The 19,055-nt window shown below is 41.2% G+C and overlaps 1 protein-coding gene across 4 annotated transcripts in view; it reads left to right on the top strand.

The window, feature by feature from the left end:
* The window catches only part of FLI1 (Fli-1 proto-oncogene, ETS transcription factor), an 88,784-nt gene that overhangs the window by 15,133 nt on the left and 54,596 nt on the right, over positions 1–19,055 (top strand). The window contains exon 1 of one of the 4 annotated variants that reach the window (XM_084301568.1): positions 9,589–9,695. The exons of the other annotated variants lie outside the window; for them this stretch is intronic. The gene's annotated coding sequence lies outside the window, so the exon portion shown is untranslated. Of the gene's footprint in view, positions 1–9,588; positions 9,696–19,055 lie in introns of those variants that run through there. 4 annotated transcript variants of the gene reach the window in all.

Below are 19,055 nucleotides of genomic sequence, written 5' to 3' on the forward strand. Positions count from 1 at the left end.
GACAAGTGACAGTGTTTTGTTAAGTCTTTGCAAAACTCTTCCACGGACTAATTGCTTTAATTGAGCCAAGGACTTTTAACTGCACACTACCGATGTAGAAGGATTCTGAGTCTGGTCTACTATAAAAATGCCTCCCTTCACCCTGTAACCCACGGTGCTGGGCCTGTACTTGCCTCTTAATCTTTTTATGCCATTCAGAAAGAGCTTGGACAGTAGACTTTCTGATGGCTGGTGTTGCATAAGTGGAATAATTTAACTATAAAACTGCCCGGTTGCAGGGTGACTTTGTACTAAATGGGTAGTTCTGCTGTAGCCTTGAGCTGTCTTAAGGGCTTGCTGCATGCTCCTGGGGAAGCAGAGCGTGGCTGGAGGATAGATGTGGTCAGGATGATCCTGGTCTATGCTTGCATCCTCTGCAGACACCATGCGGAAATGTGAGTTGAAGTTGTCAGGGTTCTTTACCCCACAGCTCAGGGAATGTCATGCACATACAGAGATATTAGGGGGGATCAGCTCCGGACTGTAAGTCTTCTTTCCCCATCATGCCCTGGCTTACATCACGTCTGGCATTGCTAAGCCAGCACACCAGCTCCAGAATGCATCTTTGTTTCTTCACAAATAATTATGTATTGCAAGGGGAGTTATTTTAGATCACTTGCTGAGGTGGTAGGAGGCAATTTTTGCTGCATTCTTCAAATAATCTGCTTAATACCTGACATTGGAGTTGGAGTGGCTGGTTTGAAAAGTGACCTCTACATTGATACATTAAGGTCTTTTCTGCAGAAAGAAGTGCAGCAAATCTTTATTTTTATTAATTAATTTCCATATTAATTCCACATTCTGTGAACAACACTTGCAGAAGATGATTAGGAGCCAAAGAAACTGATGATGGTTTATGTTTGGATTAATTTTAAATAATTATTTTATTTTTCTTGTATGCCTCCAGACACTTCAAATCACATCTTCTTTGGGTTAACATTCTGCTTTGACTTAACTTACATTGTGTTTTGGGGGTTTGGGTTTTTATTGACTCAAATTAAATCAAAAGAGGGTACATCTAATGTCAACAAGATGCCCATGCGTGGACTTCCTCACAATAACAAATAGTGTGGTTTCAAACTGGTTTAATCGTTTCAGTTCCACTTTACATGTGGACTATAATTAATTTTAAAAAAATAAACATGCCCAAGCCTAAATGTTAATAAATAATAATAATAATAAATAAGCACAGTTTATAGCTGCTGCCTTCATTCTGTGAAAATATGTTTATCCTTATGCTCTGGACATAAGAGACCATCTGAAGGACATTCAGTGAACATTTTGCATTACCAAAGTAGACGACAACTATACTTGTCTCTTTTTCTTTCCATGAGAAGACAACTGATGTGCTGGTGTTGCTATAGCAAAGGGTGGGGTAGGGTTTCTATTGCAATCACTGTTTCTTGTCATTCGTGAACTGTAGGCGTTCGCTCTTGTCCTGAAACTTGGCCATCAAGATCTTGAACTAAGGACATGTTTCCTTTTTGGGCCAGTTTAAATGTCTGTTTTGCCATTTTTAAATTGCCCTGGCTTTGGCCTTTTAGAGATGGCCTTTCCTGGCAAGAAGGCATTGACTCGCAGGGCAAGAATCTTAGTCTCCAGAAGGAGAAAACTCCACACAGATGTTTGTTCACTGCAGGCTTTCCATGTTGCCGTCCCTCAAAAGCAGTTTTGAATAAAACCATCTGAAATTTCCAAGGCATAAAATCTGTGTTCCCCGATAGCAAGGTCACTGCTTAGGTGACATATATAGCGCATGATGGCTTCTTAAGACACAACAGCAAAAAACTGTTAGAAATGTTTGGTAATTGGCATATTTTCATAATGCTACTTCTCTTACTGCTTCATTTTCCCTCAGCAATGTGTGTGCAAATGCATGCTTTCTGCCTCAGTATGAGCTCGTGATCATGCCATTGTGCTGGGTGCTGCTGACTCGAGGTGATTGGTACTAACTCCTGTTTGCTATGCGAGTAAAGCACTGGGGAAGTCTTTCCAGAGTCTGTAAGCCAAGTAGCTCTGTTGCTCTGTACTAGAATTGTTCCTGCTATGGGAAGGAAGATTAGTCTGAAACAAACCTAATACACAACAAAACAGCACAACTGCTTAGATTTTAGGCACTTGGGGTTTCACTCAGAAGCTTTAAAGAGGTGCTGAGAGCGTCTTAGAGCGTTGTCTCTGCACGACTGTGGATTTTACCCTAACAGGATGTGGTCACTTTGAGTAGTAGCATGCATGTCCTGAGGATTTCATGCTTTTATTTTAGTTATTTATTTTAATTTCATGATACTCCTGCTGTAGGCTGGGGGGAGGTCCAGCTTCCATGACTCCTTGCAGCATTTCTTCCATGGAGAATGCTGCTGGAGTCTTAGTGTGAAATAGTACAACTCTTCATTAGACTGCTATAAGAAAAGGGCAGAAATCAAGAAGAGCAATGAGTAAGGTTGCACTTCACACCTCACTAAAGTAAGGCCTTAGATGACATGCCGATAAAGTGAGGTATGCTGGGGGTAGGGCATTTATAGCAATTTTTGCAGAAACAAGAGTTTATTCTCTTCAGGCGTCTCCTTCTGCCTTTAAAGAAGGCTTTCCTCTTGATTTCAGTTCACGTCTCAGAAGCATCAGCCCTAGAACTTATGAACATGTAACTGCATGACATGGAGCATCATCCAGGCTTTTTCTCCCTGTAAAACATCAGTGCATGAAGCTCTTCCACAGCGCCCCGTAGATTGCCTTAGAAAAATGAAAGTTTCTTATTCTGTTTGAGTTTACTCAACTACTTAATGAAAGACTCTGTGTCCCACCTCAGTGCAAACATGCACAAGCAGGAAAATTAAAGGAGCCGAGGGAGCCTTAACTTCAGATTTGTAGACATTTGTGGGTTTGCTAGACACCTCACATTGCACAAACATGGTGTTAGTGCTGGAGCAAGCATGAATGTGTGCAGGGCTTGCCTAGAAGAGACAGGTCTAATATTTTAAGCTTAAGTCGTACAACTTGGTTTGAAGCCAGCTTTTCCCCCAAATGTAAAATTCTCTTTAGATCTTTTGTTCTGAATTGAACAACAGATCCATTTCCAGTGTCTGTACCTCTCCTGCTCTCATGCACATGTGAACATGAGCACACAATGCATACATAGCACCGGTGGGTAAACAGAGCTGCTTGGAGTGCACTTCTCAGGTTGTACAGTCTTGTCATACTTCTATGGGTGATGCCTAAGTACACTTTCTGAGTGAACAAATGTTTTCTTACAAGACTGTGAGTGCATATTTATAGCTGTTTTTGAAAGTAAGGACTAAAATATCACAACGCAAATGTGGTTTTCTGCCTTCTTTTGGAAATAATTTGCCTGATGGCAGACCCAAGTCATTGGTAACCTGCATGCTGTGTCATCACAGACCCTGGGCAGCCAGGTTGCAGATCAACCTAAGTGCCAACCTAAGTCAAACTGGTATATACAGCAACAGGACAGGACACTGCGTAATTTACTCCACTGAGCTCCAACTATTAAATCTTCAAAATGTAAATGCATCTACAGCTTCTTTTCTTTCTCTCATCACCAAGGCCACATACTTACTGATGCGTAACTACACAGCTAGTAACACTGATCTAGAAACAGGTCTCTTGTAGTAAAGCCACAAACGTTACCTCCTCCCTCCCCCACCTCCGCTACCAAAAGATTTTCCTTTAGCTGTAAGTCAGAGACCTAAACAAAAGGGATATATGTTACTGTATATTACTGCTGAATACATTTAAGTATGTCCCTTTATTGGGATACACTTAAATGTCACTTGAGAAACCTTCTGTTTCTCAAGTGACAACCAGCACCAAAGGTAAAACTCAGAAATAATGACCTGACAGGGACCATCAGAATTTGATAAAAGAGACATTTCAATGTGTGCATCTCTGGTTTGCTTTCATATTTTGAAGTCAGAGCCCTAAAAATGGGCATGTAAGTGCACATTTACCTGACTAGGCAGCCAGTTTGATTTGTAAAGCTCTCATTAGCTTTTGAAGGTAACTGTTCCCTCTGAAAACCACACTGCTTTCTAGGTGCTTAATGAAGAATTTTGATTCTATATGGAAACGTTAAGATTTACACAACCAGTTAAGGGGCATTGAATATGCAACTCTTACTGGAAACAGGTGGGAGAAGTAAGGCTAAATCCCCCAGACATCTTGCCTTTGGTTCTCCTCAGCATTCGCATGATGCTGTAAAAAATGACCCTGACCCTTCATGTGTATCAAGCATTCTTTCTTTTCCTGATTATTTTCTAAAAAGCAGTTCAGAAACACAGTTCAGAAGAAGCTCCTGCAGTAAATGCCATGGATATAGCTAAGCTTACTGCTTTATTTGCACGTGTCTTTTTCCTGTTCTTCCAGCATAGATTAACCCAGCGATCAACCTGCAATAGGGCTGTAAAGGAGCAAGCAACAATTAAAAGAAAAAAAGTGTAACACCCCCATCTCCAAGCCAACAAAGCTGCACACCAGGAACCGAACGTTAGGGTATTGGCCCACGCTTGTCAATCATGCAGAGTGGGTGAAAATAACATAACGGGCAGGAGAGCCTTTAATTAGTCATTTGCTGATTTCTCACTCAGCAAAAACCTGCCCTTCTTAACTAATGCTGGTTTTGATCTGAGGGGAGGAGATAAATCAGCAAGAATACAGTTTTTTAAGTTGGTCGATGAGTGAAAAAAAGAAACTGGAGTAAGGTATGGTGGGGTCAGTGGAGGGTGTGGTGAGTTGGGGAAACCAATTTCTGTATGATGAGAAAAGTCTTATTTGAACATTTTTATAGCAGCTTTATTTCAAACAAGAAGATAAGGAAGAGATTAAGAGATGTTAAAACACCATTTCTACAGCTAAACACAGGCTCTGGCTCTCTGGTTTCATCTGAATAGCTCTTCTTGTTGTTCCAAGCTTGATTGACTTTTAACTGCATCTGAACCAACCTCACATCAGCCTTTTTATCAGCCAAAGTGAGACTTCCTGTGCTCCACAGTCTGGTTTCCTGATGTGTTTCCTTTTTCCTTTTAGCAGAACAAAGGAAGCTGTAACTCCTCCACTGCTCCTGTTCCAAATCTCCTTGGGACTTCGTATAATGTTAGCATCGAACATTTGCCTTTTATTTTTTCTGTCCTGACTCCGAGTCAGGCTGCCTAGAGTGATAGTGCCCTCTTCATATCTATTTGAGCTTTGCATTGCCAACTGCAGAGGGGCAAGAACTTTGTTGCTGAAACGAAGCCACTTCCAGGGTAGCAGCTGCCATGCTCTAGTCTAAAAAAAAAAAAATAAAAAAAAAATGTAGCACCCCCCCCCTATATTTTAGGAGAGAGAGGGTTTTTAATGTTGTGGTATAGCAGATAATCAGGTGTTGAGATCTCATTGATCTGCACAGGCTTGTATGTGTGAGCATATTTGCTATTTGAACTTGGAACTGGAATTTTATGTCCTGAAATGTGTAGACCACTGTCAGAAATGCTTCCCAAAATGATTACACATATACAGTACAAATGGCATTCCCTAGCATTTACTGGAACTCGCAGCCCTAAACATTTTATCATGAATGATTCTCTTAAACATCTACACTGATTGACACCCTTTCCTTCCAACTCTTTCCCCTTCACTGGTACAAGGCTGCAGTTTTATTTCATTCCTGTCAATTGGATTAGGAACATACTATTGATATGAAGGATTCAACACAAAATCCAAATTATTCCATGCAGTAAGGAGCCAGTCCCTTGGGAAAGCACCACTTTTCCACAGCTAGAGCACCCCACCCAGATGACAAGTCTACTGTTTTGCTGAGATGCACCATGCCTTCATAATCTTCATATGTCAGAACTGATGCTTACTCTTTATAAGAATCACAAGTTCACGGTGATTTAAATCTTAGGCGTTATTCGAGATGCTTGCTATATCTCGTGCATGCTCTACAGTAACTTGTCTTCTTGTTCAGAAAGAGTAATGTGATCTCAGATCAGGACTGAATAGATGCCAATAAAAATGCTTCTGAATGCAACTAAAAGGAGCTAAAAAAGTGTGGAGCAGACCAAAGCGCAAATATGGGTCCGATTCTTAGCAATATATACTATCTTCAAATTCCCACTGAAATTGGTGCAATTTTTTCATGCTCACAGTTTATCCATTTATCCAAGCCACCAGAGTTCAACAGGCTTATAGAGAGGAGGGGCAAAACCGCAACCTGCAGGACCTGTTGTCCATCTGCATGTGGCACAAAGTGAATTTGCCAGTTCATCCTCTGCAGATAAGTAGCTTGTGTCCATGGTTCATTTATTCAGATCATCAACGTTCAGGAATGGCAGAATATGGATTAAGATAAAAGTAGTGGACTTGGCCTGTTTTCTGTATATGTCCTAATCTACATGGTGTGTATACCTAAAGAGACAGGCAGTGGTTAAAATAGACTGAAACAGTCAAGGGTTAGTGCACCACACCAGCTAACAAGAAAGCAGAGTTGCCAGGGGGCTCTGCTCACCCCAGCCTAAAAGAGGAGCGGGACCTATGTTACTTAAAGCAAGGAAAAGAACAAACATAATTGCCTTCCTACAGAACTGCCTTTCTGCAGGTTTCAGAGTACAGATTTGAGGTTTTCTCATGTAATAACAAAATCCTATGCATTTACATTGAAAAGTGGAAAGTGTAATTTTTTATCACATAATTTTGGATTGCACAGGAAAAGGTAACAGAAAATCATATCCCTTTTGTAAAATACAGGGAAAAATCAAGGAAGTTTAGCCTTTTCTCCTGTGTTCTGTTTATGGAACAATTTCTATACAGTCTAATTTAATTTCTATGAAAACTCCACTGATTTAATCCCTATTAAATTCTGAGGATTTGTCCATCAGGGTCGTGTTGCAGATCAGCCTCTGGGACGGACTCCTGATTAGAACCAGAAGTCATGACTCGTATGCTTAATTCCGTGTATTATGGTAGATGTCCCTAGAGGTTCCCACCAAGATGAGGCATGGCACGAAGATGGAGTAGGAGCCCATAATCTAAACAGGCAAAGGAAAATAAATAAATAAATAAATAAATAAATAAATAAATAAATAAATAAAGTCAGGAGATTAAATATAGGAAGAAAGTGGTCCTGGTTACTCAACCAGTCAGCATTAAGGACACAGAGGGTCCTTGTGGCCATCCACACATTCCTGGCTATAGAATTGCCATGGCATTTGTAGAAGACGGTGGACCTTATGCATACTTTCATGAGCTTTGAAAGGGAAGTTTTACTGCTGATACACAGAAAAATCACTGGAGTCAGAAACTGCTGATATATGTACAGGCTCAAAAACCAGATAGATCACCATTTATAAATTGATCCCAAAAGAGTGAAAGTCATTTGGAGCAGTTACCGTAGTTGCTGTGGGTGGTTTTGATGCATACTGAGAATCTACACTACAGTCTGTGTGACTCCTGGTCCTTCAGAGATGGTGTGCTGCAGCAAGAATAAGTTTTCTAGTAATGACATTCCGAATACGAAGTTGCTGGTAAAATTCATATGACATGCATGGTGATGTTCTTCTTCCATTAGATCTAATGTGTGCATGTATATCTTCCAACAGAACAAATATTGCATTTTAGCGATATTTCTGAGAGCATAGATGAATACATTTGACTTCATCAGAACCAACCAGATTTAGAATAAGCATGCAGTCAAGTGATTTGTTATCTCAAGGCAAAAATTCTCAGTATCATCTTGCAAATATTTCCAAACTTGTCTGTTAAGACTCCACTCTGACAAGAGAAAGAATGATCTTACATAAAGAGAGGAACTGATGCCCAGAAAAAAAAAAAGCAGTGTGTTTTATCAGGATCTGGCGTGTTTTTAATTGAACCTATTTCTTCTGAATCCCATTTTCTACCAGACAAGTGTGCGTGCAAATTGTGTGTGCTACATTTTATCCGAGTGATCATGAATTCCCTTGTGACACTAAGATTGTACTTGAAATCTGAGACGTCTCTAGTAAGCTGAAATGAAACTGCTACCATTCCGATGGCACATGGCCCAAACTCCAGCTCCTCGCAGTCCTGCTGCAGACTGAGCATCTGTGCAGAATCTCACACTACACTGTTTTTGTGCTGAAAACTTCCTTCTCATTGCATGAAGTAGAAGAAGGGGCATGGCCAGATCCAGGCTGAAGTGTTGCTTCTTACCTACACAGAAATTTCACAAAGAAAGATAGGGAGCTTTACCAGGCTCCCTTCTAATTCTAGTCTTTTCCTGAACAGCAGCTCTACCCTCCTGTCTTCTCTTTGACAATGATACCGAGTCCTCTGGATTTTGAGTAATGCTATAGGGAAGGCTGTGTAAAAAATGTACCAGATGACACTGGGTAGGAAAAGGCTATATCCACTTTGCCTTGGAGCCCCAACAAACTCATGCCTGGTATGCACTCTTTCTGCATGTTGGTATTAAAGATGATAATGGTTTCTGTCCACTTCACTGCTTTCTGCAGGGCTTCCCAAACCCAGACTTGCACTTATAGGAATCCTTTGCCTTTGCAGCACCTCCAGAGCAGTAGGCAAAGATTTTAAGAGATGGATAGAGTTCTTCCCTTTTAGAAAAAGAAAGAATGCCAGTGGAGTTCAAGCTTGCTTGCAGTGATGCTTTTCGAATTCCTCTGGATTTACACCACTGTATCTGAGAGCAGACGTTTTCTCATTCTCACAGAATATGGGGTGGTCACGAAAGGATGAAACAAGCTTGTAGTCAGTTCCCTGCTTTTCACTTTTGGTATTCTCATATGTCATCTCTACCTCAGGAAGGATGTAGTTATGGTTGATCATTAGTGTTATGAATTATTTGTGCTACGGTAGTGCCTAGAGACCAGATGAGTCTCTGTTGTGCTATGCACTCTATGTAACAAGAGATTCTTCTTCTAAATTCCTTAGGAGTGAAGAAAAGGTAAGGCACTTAATTTCAACTCCAGAGTGGAAGCAATTCTTGAGCTGAGTCCACTCTGCTGTCAGACATGACCATGCTCTGTAATTCCTTTCACAAAACCCTCAAGGTGTCTGTAAAGGATGGATGTATTTTCCTTCCACCACTACTGCTCCCCACCGGAAAGGACATCCATAACTTCCTCATTTTGATGTTTAAATACATTCTTCTGATTTTGACCTATTTGCTCATGACTGATTTATACCTCTTGTCTCTCACGCCAGCACTGTGGCTTTCCCTTCCCTGACATTCTGCTCACCCTGTAGTTACAGACCACTGCCATACTGCTCTCAGTCTTTGTTTAGCTGTGATAAGCAAAAATCTTCTGATCTTTTTCATCAACACCCTTTTTCTGGTTATTCCTTAGCCCTCAGCTGCACCTGTTCCCATCTGAATTTGCCTTTTCTCAGCATTAGTCACAGGGGCAGCACACGGTGTTCCTAGTGCCTGGCCTTAACACACAGTGGAAGAACCCTCCCTGATGCAATTCTGGGTTTTTGTGATGACATTTTTTTTTCCTTTTTTTCCTCCTGGTGAGTCAGAAAAGTCTGAACAGTTAATTCACTCCAGTCTTTGTCCTCAGCAGTGCCCAATCTGGTTCAGTTAGTTGCTCTGCCACAGGTTTCCTGTATGAGTTTGGGCATTTCACTTCATCTCTCCGTATCTCAGTTTCTCATCTGTGGAGGTAAGCAAATGCTTCCTTTCTTCTCTACCTTGTCAGGTTGATTTGGGGTAGATGCTCTTACGAGCTGGGACAGACTTAGTTCTACTCATGTGCAGCAGCAACAACGATCTCGGTGCAGGAATGTCCTGCTTGCCATGTTATGAACAGAAAGAAACCCAGTGGTTCTTGCCATTGGGCTCTTTATAAACATTCAGCAGCTTTCTACAATGTTCCTGAGATGTGCATTGCTAACTGGTTTTTAGGTCATGCACCTATTCGTAATGTGGGTTTGCAGCATTGCAGCTGTGGCGGGCACGCATGTTTTCCCTTAGATCAAAGACCATTATGAGCAGTCCAGAAGGAGTTAGAGGGGTGTGAAGTCCAATAGGTTTTCCAGATATTTTCAGCAAGTGCCCTGCACTGCCTGGTGAAGGAGTCCAGCAGAGTACGTGCATGCGCCTGTGAAGCTGCTCCATTGATTCATACACAGAGTGCACGCACACAGCTAAAATTTCAACTAGGCCTAAATACCAGATGGTTTCTTACATAAGCCAAACTTTTATGGGTTTTAAAATATAGCAGCCACTCCACGGTCAGGACCCCGCTCTGATTGTCTATTTCTTCCATTGATTTCTTACCCTTTCATACTTCTGCAGCTTTAGGATTGGTCGTTTCAAAACTAGCAGCTGCAGACTTAGAAAAAAAAATAAAAAAAAATAATTAATTAAAATAACCCTAAACCACAGAAACCCTACTTTGCAAGCAGCACTTTTCTCACCAAGCACTGTTCTGTGCCAGCCCAAAAAAGGAGGAGGGGCCGGAGGCTGGCTGACATGGCATGCAACGTGTTTGGAAACGTGTGATGTGGAAGGTGTGTGTACACCAGCAGAGAGATGAAGCATGTGTGTGACTGAGGTCTGTGCAGCAAGGCCAAAGTTGAAGAAAGAGAGCAGGCTCTCTTTCTTTTGTGCAGAGAAAATAAATCCCTCCCATTCCGACAGACAATTCCCCCAAATGCTGCCCAGGGCTTTCTTTACCCAGTCACAGCATGAGTGACACCCGCTGTTTTCAGGTCGTGAGGACTCAGCTTTGTTGAGATCAGCCCCCATGGTAGGAAGGTACATGCTCTTGTCCTGCCTCTTCTGCTGCACAAGAACACCCCTTGCAAACATTTACATCTCAGTTCCATGGAAAAGATGCATCTCCTCCTTCACATCTCCTCTGCCTTGCACATGCACGCGTTCACAAACACACAAGTGCTCACAGATGTCCTAGAGTGCCTCTCTACCTCTGTAAACTTCTGTCTATAATCGCAAGCAGAAGTGCATGTGTGTGGTTGTTTTTAACACAATTAACAGGCCTGCCATAGTTTTAATTCAGGTAGCAACCCAAAAACCTTCTAGGAATGTAACTGTTTAGAATGAACTGTACCAAGGTGTTAGGTTGTGTCTGCAAATGAGTTTTGTTCGTGGAGCAGCATTTGATGCAGATTGTGTCAGCACATGCAGTGTTTAGTGACAGAAGGCTCAATGAATGTGTAACATGTTAAGTAAACAAAGTGCTTTGGGGTATCATCAGATGCAGTGAATAAAAGGATTACACGTCTCTCCCACAGTTTAAGTTGCAAATTAAACTGATGGAGCTAAGCAAACAGCTGAAAGATGGATCAGGCAATGCTGATTTTATACATACACATACACGTACACGTACACATACACATGTACTTTTACACACATCTTTTACACACTTGCTATTCCATTGACTCCATCGGAACTGACCTGGATTCAAAATGGGATCAGTGGGGCAAGCAGGTCTAGGTGACTCTCACTGCAGATTTCTGTAGCAATGCCCACATAAAATGCCTCAAAAGTCATTTTGCAGGACAAGTCCTTGATCCTAATTTTTAATCTGAATCCCTCTGTTACTAAACCCATTACTGTAGCAATATGGATTCATGAAGCTACGTACCTGCGTATGTACAGGTTATTTTATCCAGAGCTGACAGGGCATTGAAGGGAGCAGGACGGCTAGCTCTCATCCTCTGAGGGAACCTTACAGAGGACCTCTGAAAGATAGGTTTGCTGCTATCACAACTGTGTTAGACAAAAAAACAAAAACAAAAAACAAACAAAACAACAACAACAACAACAAAAAAAAAACTAAAAAAAAAAAAAAAAAAAAAACAAACCAAAAAAACAAACAAAAAAAAAAAAAAAAAAAAAAAAAAAAAAAAAAAAAAAAAAAAACATGACATTATGCTCCAGGTCACCTGACTTCCATTCCTGGCTCTGCCAGGGACTTTCTGTATGACCATGGGACACCATCAAACTGTCAGGCAGGAGGGGGCCATTCCCTGCTGCTGTCTTGCCTCCCTAGACCTTGAGCTCCTTGGAGCAGGAGCCATCCTCTGGAGTGTATTTGCCTAGTGCTAGCACAGTGGCAACTTGAGGTTTACTCCTTCTGAGTCAGGCTGTGGAGTATTTCGGCAGGAGTCATGTCCAAGATGTGCATTTTGTTATTTGCTCTTTGTTATGACTAACTTAATGGGTTATGTAAATAAGAGTACTACTAAAGAGAAACATGTTCGGAAACCTGAAATTATCTGTAACAAAGTTTTCTTAGCGTCTCAGATCATAATCAGACATCTATTATTTCGTAAAAAGATAAAGAGGAAAGATCTCTCATCTGGTATCTGCTCTGCTCAGCAGATAACAATCACACTCACATGTCCCTTCTTTCAAAAAAGCTACACTTTTTGAAGAATGCTCTTCAGTAATTAGAGCAGAAGCCTGCAAGCAGAGTTTCCTGGGATTTATTCCTCTTTCTTACACAGAGACTCTGAGCAAACCATCAAAGTTTTCTGTTCCTTAATTTTCCTAACTGTAAAACTATAGTATCTAACGCTCTTCAGAGGTAAGACTGAAAACTGACAAATAATCACAAAGAGCTTTGTACGCCCTGGATAAAAAATTATAAAGGTGCCTAGAATGTCAACAGAAAAACCTCTCTGAAATAAAGCTCAAAGCATTCAGATGCACAAGATGGGTTGTTTGCAACTAGGAAAGGAAAAACACTATTTATAGTACCTAAACTACTCTAGTCATTTATGAAACAGTAAACAAAAAACAAAGAAACAAACAAAACGTCTCTGCTCTGAAGCCCATATAACTTACAACTGCATTAGCAGAAATCTCTTGTGGCATGCATGGCAGTGAGCTGGTACAGTTGCATGCCCTCAGCACGAGAAGAGGGCTGGCAGCTGCACTGTACCTCTGTGTTTCCAGAAGTCTGGGGGAGAGCAAAAGCCATTGTGTGTTCAGTGCTACACACACTCAGGGACACTTCTCGTTCCAGCCCTGATAACGAAAGATGAAAAGGTCATGTTAGCTGTGGGTTGCTTTTCCTGAGCAGAAAGGTATGTAACGTGTGCACGTAAAGCACAAAAAATCCCTGCTCTGATGATCTGATTAAAAGCTTCTGATGAGCAGCATAAGCCTCTGATGAGCAGGGCAGAAGCGTACCGAGGGGGCTCTCACCCGCTCGCCCTGCCCTTGCTGCTTGCTCACCAAGTCGCTCTCAGCGCTGTTATTGTTTGATTTTGGCCTGCTGAGACAGGTGCAAATCTGCTTCCAGATCACACTTGGATACGTGGCAGGCAAATTTTCATTAGAGGCTGCAACAACAAGAAACAGCTCTTGTCTCTCAATGCTCTATAGAAGCGGGAACCTCTTCTGCATGCACCTGACGGTGTCCGCAAGCAGGCCACAGCGCCGGGGTTGCTAAGGACAAGTGCTTTCCAATCGGCGGGGGAAGAGGGGGAGGTTTGCACCGTTTTGTCTTGTTAGACAGTCATTTAGCAAGTGCCATTCGTTGCAAGCTGATTCTTAAAAAACAAAGGGGAGAGAAAATGCAGTTAAAATGAGTTCTGTCTTTGGAGCAGGCTCAGAGCCTTCCCCGGTTTCATGGAACTCCAGAATGAGGTTGGGTGTGGGGCTGTTGCAGTAGTGGAAACCCTGAGTGCAGATGTTAACATTTTACTTAAAGAGGCTGGTTCTTTCCTCATCCTTATAAAAAGATGCATAAGGTAAATAACAGAATGCACAACATAGGCCAGACAGGCAACCCAAGGCACAGGAGGTCTGACAGGATCATTCACACGTTCTTCTGGGCGTAAGCATTAACCTGTGTTAGACAAGTGCCTGTAACTTACTCGGTCAAGGGCACACAGCAGCTTACTTCGTGCAGGAGCTATGAACCATACCTTGAAGTGCAGGTCTTCTCTGTCCAGGCATACCATAGGGAAATGAGGCAGGGTGAAAGTTAAGCAGGATGGAATGAATTTGTAGAAGCACTGGGAAATTCAGGTATATAGCTGAACATGAACAGCTGGAGCTTCAGTTGTTTTAAACCCATCTTAGTAAAGACAATGAAGAAAGCCTGGTTTTGGGCTCCTGTTTTAGATGAACAATTATATTGCAGATTAGGTGAGCAACAGAGAGCAGAGCTCCAAGGTAAACACTGCATGACTTGAGTAACCCAGAGAAACAAGTGAGTTATCCCTGCAGAAAGTGAGCAGGGGAAGCTTTTGTACCAACCCAAAGGCTAAAAGATCAGCCCTGGGTTTAGGCTTAAACACTTTTCCTCTGTCAAAAAAGACAGACGAATCTGAGGTGCAACTCATCTGAGGAGACACATGAGGCAGGTGAAAGCAGCAAACAAGACCAGTGCAGTTGTGAGCTGCCTCTGCATTAATACTCTTGTGTCACCAAGCTGGGCTCATAATAAACACTCGGTGTGATACAAGTGCATATGTCAGGAGACAATTTAGTTCTGGATACCACATGGCCAGAGAGGCTTTGAGAAATAACAATGTACAAAAGAGAAGCAAGACACAGGACAGTGTGGGACTAATTGACTGCTGTAGGAGGACTGAAAGGGAAATACTGGATGACATGGCCAGCTCTGGTGGTGTTTGGTTTTCATCTGCAAAGCCTGAATCGCGTTCTAATTACATAGGAATCTTGGCTTTTAGTTGGTAGAAGAGTACTTTATCAATTTGCTTGCTGGAAAAATAAACCATAATAAGGCACACTGTGCAGGCTTGTGCTGTGGGTAGCCCTGCCTCAAGGTTAAGACACTAGCCGGCAAGGGGTTTGGAAGGCATTTGACAGGTAGATGATGCTGAGGAAGTGGTGCAGCAGCTTGTCGTTTAAAAATTAAAACTGACAAAACCCCAGGAAAGGCCTTGTTGGGAGATGAAGTCAGATAAGTTGTTTTGCCCCCCAGGCCTGTTTCATTTCTATTATTCCTTCTATCACACAAATGATAAAAGGAGGTGGGGGCTGAGCTGTGTTTATTAATTCATGCTTCAGAACGACAATAGGACACCTGGACTAGCACCTGTCAGAATATGATGCAAATTAGCCTGGCAAATCTAGTCTTCATCAGCACAACCATAATGAAGCTCTAATAGAACTGATAATGATTTGAATAGTATTCATAGGAACAAGCTTTGCTCGGATATTGGCTCAATTGCATTAATTAATGCGGTACATACAGAAATGCAGCATTGCTCCCATTCATAGGGACTTCCTGGTGCTTTTCTGTTGCTGCTTGTTTTTTAAACAGACAAAACCAGGACTTATTATATTTGCAAACAATGGAATCATGGAGATGCTCTGATTTACTCCAGAGATAGAGAGGGGATGATGGCAGAAAGTTTAAATTAAAGCAGAATTTCCTTCTGTTTTCTCAAAGGAAAGGTTAACATTTGTTAATAACTGTCACTGGCTGTAAAAGGCCTAAGTGTCATATGATGGATTTTTCTGATTGCTTTTAATCGAGGTTTTTAGAAATCATGGGGTGTAAACAAAGAAATGAGCAACTGTTGAACGGCTCTGAATAAACCTCAGATTTGCCTAAGATAAGAAATACTGTTCTGACAATGAAGTAATAACAGGTTCTTTGCTTCCTGAGTTACACTATTTTTTATCATCATTATTTTATTTTTTCTTATTCTATATCTCTCACTGAGATAAACTGGTCTGCATAGATGGATATGTGCTTGCATAGGTTTGTGAGTGGGTGGAAGGCTTTTTACCATATGGAGATACTAAGTTGTTATATTATCTACTTCATCTCCCATTTTTTTTTTTTTTTTTTTTTTTTTTTTTATTGAACTTCAAGCCAAATTTAGATGAGAATGAATTCGAAAAAGTCTCCTTATGTTCAAATCAGCAGAAATATGGCAAGGGTGAGGCTAGGTATATGTAGAGGGTCTTTGTATGAAATACGGTACTTTTTGTTGAATGCTTCCCCAGGAGAAAAGGATAAACGGGACAGTATTTCATCACCCCACCTGAAAATAAGGGACATGGAAATAATTCTCTAAACAAAGAGAATCCCAGGAGCAAAATGATCTGTCCTGAAGAAAGAACTCTGGGTTCTGATACAAGGTTTTTGGTGCCATCAGTTTCTTTCTTAATTGAACCCAAAGCACATAGAAGAATTTTTGACTGGGCGTAGTGTGGACTGTGTTTTTCAGAAATTCAATACCACTGCCATGAGTTGTTTATTTCATGACATCTCACTGTGGATTTGTAAATCTGGTGAAGCAAACACCAAACATACTGGTTACCAGGGTTCCTGTTTGCACTGCCGGGGGGTGGCCCATGGAATCAGCTGCAGAGAAGCCCCAGCATACAGCAAACCTTTAACAAGCAAGGAGAGGGACGGGGGGACTGTGCAAGTTTAGCAGAGAGCACACTGGGTGAAGTGCATGCAAATCTCCAGCTGACACAAGCTGTATCCTCTCCCACAAAAAAAAAACTTCATAATAATCTGTGCAGAACATCACTTCAGGATAAACACAATAATGCTATAAATACCAGGCCATTTCCTGTTGTTCTTACTGCAGCTTGCACAGGGTTTGCGTCTGGGTGAGGGTGTGACTATAATCCACATAGTAACACATACATTAACCTTCTTCTCTGCTTCTCCTACCGATTGTCTTAAGGGCTTGAATAAAAATGTGCTTTTCTTTCTAGACAAATGCAGGATTTGTCAGTTAACCTGTGGCTTGCTCCTCTGAGAATAACATTCATCACTAATGAATTGAGCAATATTCTTTTCTTTATGTAAAGAATTTAGGGCAGCAAAATGATAAACTCTTGTGCTAGTGAACAGATGAGTTAACTGGAACATAATGAGGCATGGTAATACACATTCCTCATCCTAAATTATTTCATTTCATGCCTAGTCTTAAGTTTGACTGTCATACTTAAGGGAAATTAAACATACCTTAAAACATGAATTGAGATGAACAGAAATGCGAAGTGTTTCCTGAATGTTTTATGCTTGATATTTACTGGTTTACTTTTTTTTTTTTTTTAAGTGGATTAGTTATTTTAGTGAAAATCAGAAGTAAAATGCGTGCTTACATCTGCTTGTTAATTGCATAAGTACAATGAGAAGAAAGTAAAGGAGCAGGAATAAAGGAAGGAGGGAGGCTGCTGAATTCTGATGTATGAGTTAAGTCTTTAGAGGCCTAGACCAAAAGTTCCTCCAAGTAAATCATTTTCAACTCAGTTGAAACTCAACTGAGTTTGAACTCAATATAAATGGGTGATTTTTTGAAATAGTGTTGGCAATGGTGTTTTTGCTACACAGAACAAACTAAAAGCCAGGATTATGACTACTTGCTGAATGCTGAATGGCTTAGCTTTTCCATCTAAATTAAGCCAAAAGCTCAGGTCCAGATATAAAAAACGACTTGGGCACCTCCAGAGGAGACCCAGTACTGTTGAATTTTTGAAAATGTTGCTCCTAAGGTGAACACAAACCCAGACTTATATTACCCAGACTTACTGAGCTTGCAGAGAGATTCAGAGCATATCTGGAGGGGACAGAGGTAGCCATTCTAACAAATGCTTGATCCGGTAAGTACATTTCAAGTATAGAAGCTTGCTTAATAAAATATACTTCACTGTCCTGGAGGCATTCGCAGGGAAAGGAGATGTGGTTTGAGCCTAGGCAGCACAGAAGGTCCAGAACCGACTTCTCCTGCTTTTTGGGTGAGCATCCTTAGACTTCTCCATGAGAAGCTCTTCTCCAGAGAGTTCATGTAGCTGCTACTGCCATGCACAGCACTTCTGAGGGGGGAAATAGGTGTGTTGGCAGGTCCTCATCTCTAACCTGATATGCTCTGAGCACGCCAGGGTCCAAGGCCCTTCAGGCACTGCACTGTCAGTTGCTGGATTGCAAAGAGGTCTGGGGCAGAGGAGTGCAGCTTCCCAGCCCTGGGGATCTCTGAATTCCTGCACAGGGCAGAGCTGCAGGCACTTGGGGATTTTTCAGGCTTTCAGAAAGTCTGTCACCTTATTTAAACATTTGCTGGCCATAATTATTTTGGATTACAGTTTTATACCTTTTTGTTGTTTTTGTTTTTGTTTTTGTTTTTTCTTTTCTATTTCTTGGATCTGACTCAGATGCATGTGGCCAGTTTTAATCAGGCAGTTGATCCCATCTTCATTCAACAAAGCAGTTAAATTAAGTTTATGTGATAAAATGACTAAGGAAGAGAATTTTGCTAAGATGGCATAACATGGACAAAGTGAAGAGAAACTGCCCCATTTCTGAAATGAACCAGGCTCCAACAGCTAATCCAGTCATTGCTGTCTTTGAGAAAAGAAAAAAAAGTGCTTAGAAGAAGAGTATTTTTTTTTTTAAAGAGATCATTGTAAAACAACTTGCTTGTGAATTTGAACAAATGAAGTAGAGAGGGGTGTGTGCAATGGATACATTTCATATGAAAGGCAAAGAAGAAAATGGAAATAGCAGGCAAATACAGGGAAAAAAAAAAAAAAAAAAAAAAAAAAAAAAAGAAAAGGCTGATGAATGAAACAGAGACAGAATGCTCTGTTTCTGCTCCTGCATATTGAGATTTTATCTCCTTGCAATTTTTGTATTAACTGAGTTCAGTCAGAGTGGTATTTTCAAGAGCTTTAAATTAAGGCGAGAAATATTTTGCTTGCCTAATTCATATTTATGCCTTTGAGGAAACCACCTCCTTACAAGTCACAGTGTGGCTCAGCATCTAAAGGGATGCTATGAGGACCCAAATACTTGGGCGCTCGGCCTGGCTTTACAACCATTGTGCCATTTGACCTTCAATGAATGATCGTCTTTGTGTCCTTGTTTGATTGCATGTGAAAGTTTTTCACAGACAAGAAAAATGGTGTGAAATCAACCCCTAAACATGACCTTTGTGAGAGATATGAGAGAAAGCAAGGCAATATTTTTGCATGTTTAGCAGCATCCACCTAACATTTTTTCTTTCCTGACACTGAAGAATATTCTTCCCTGATGATTAATCCTGATGTC

This window comes from Netta rufina (genome assembly GCF_964035555.1).
Source record: "Netta rufina genome assembly, chromosome: 25".
NCBI lineage: Eukaryota > Metazoa > Chordata > Aves > Anseriformes > Anatidae > Netta > Netta rufina.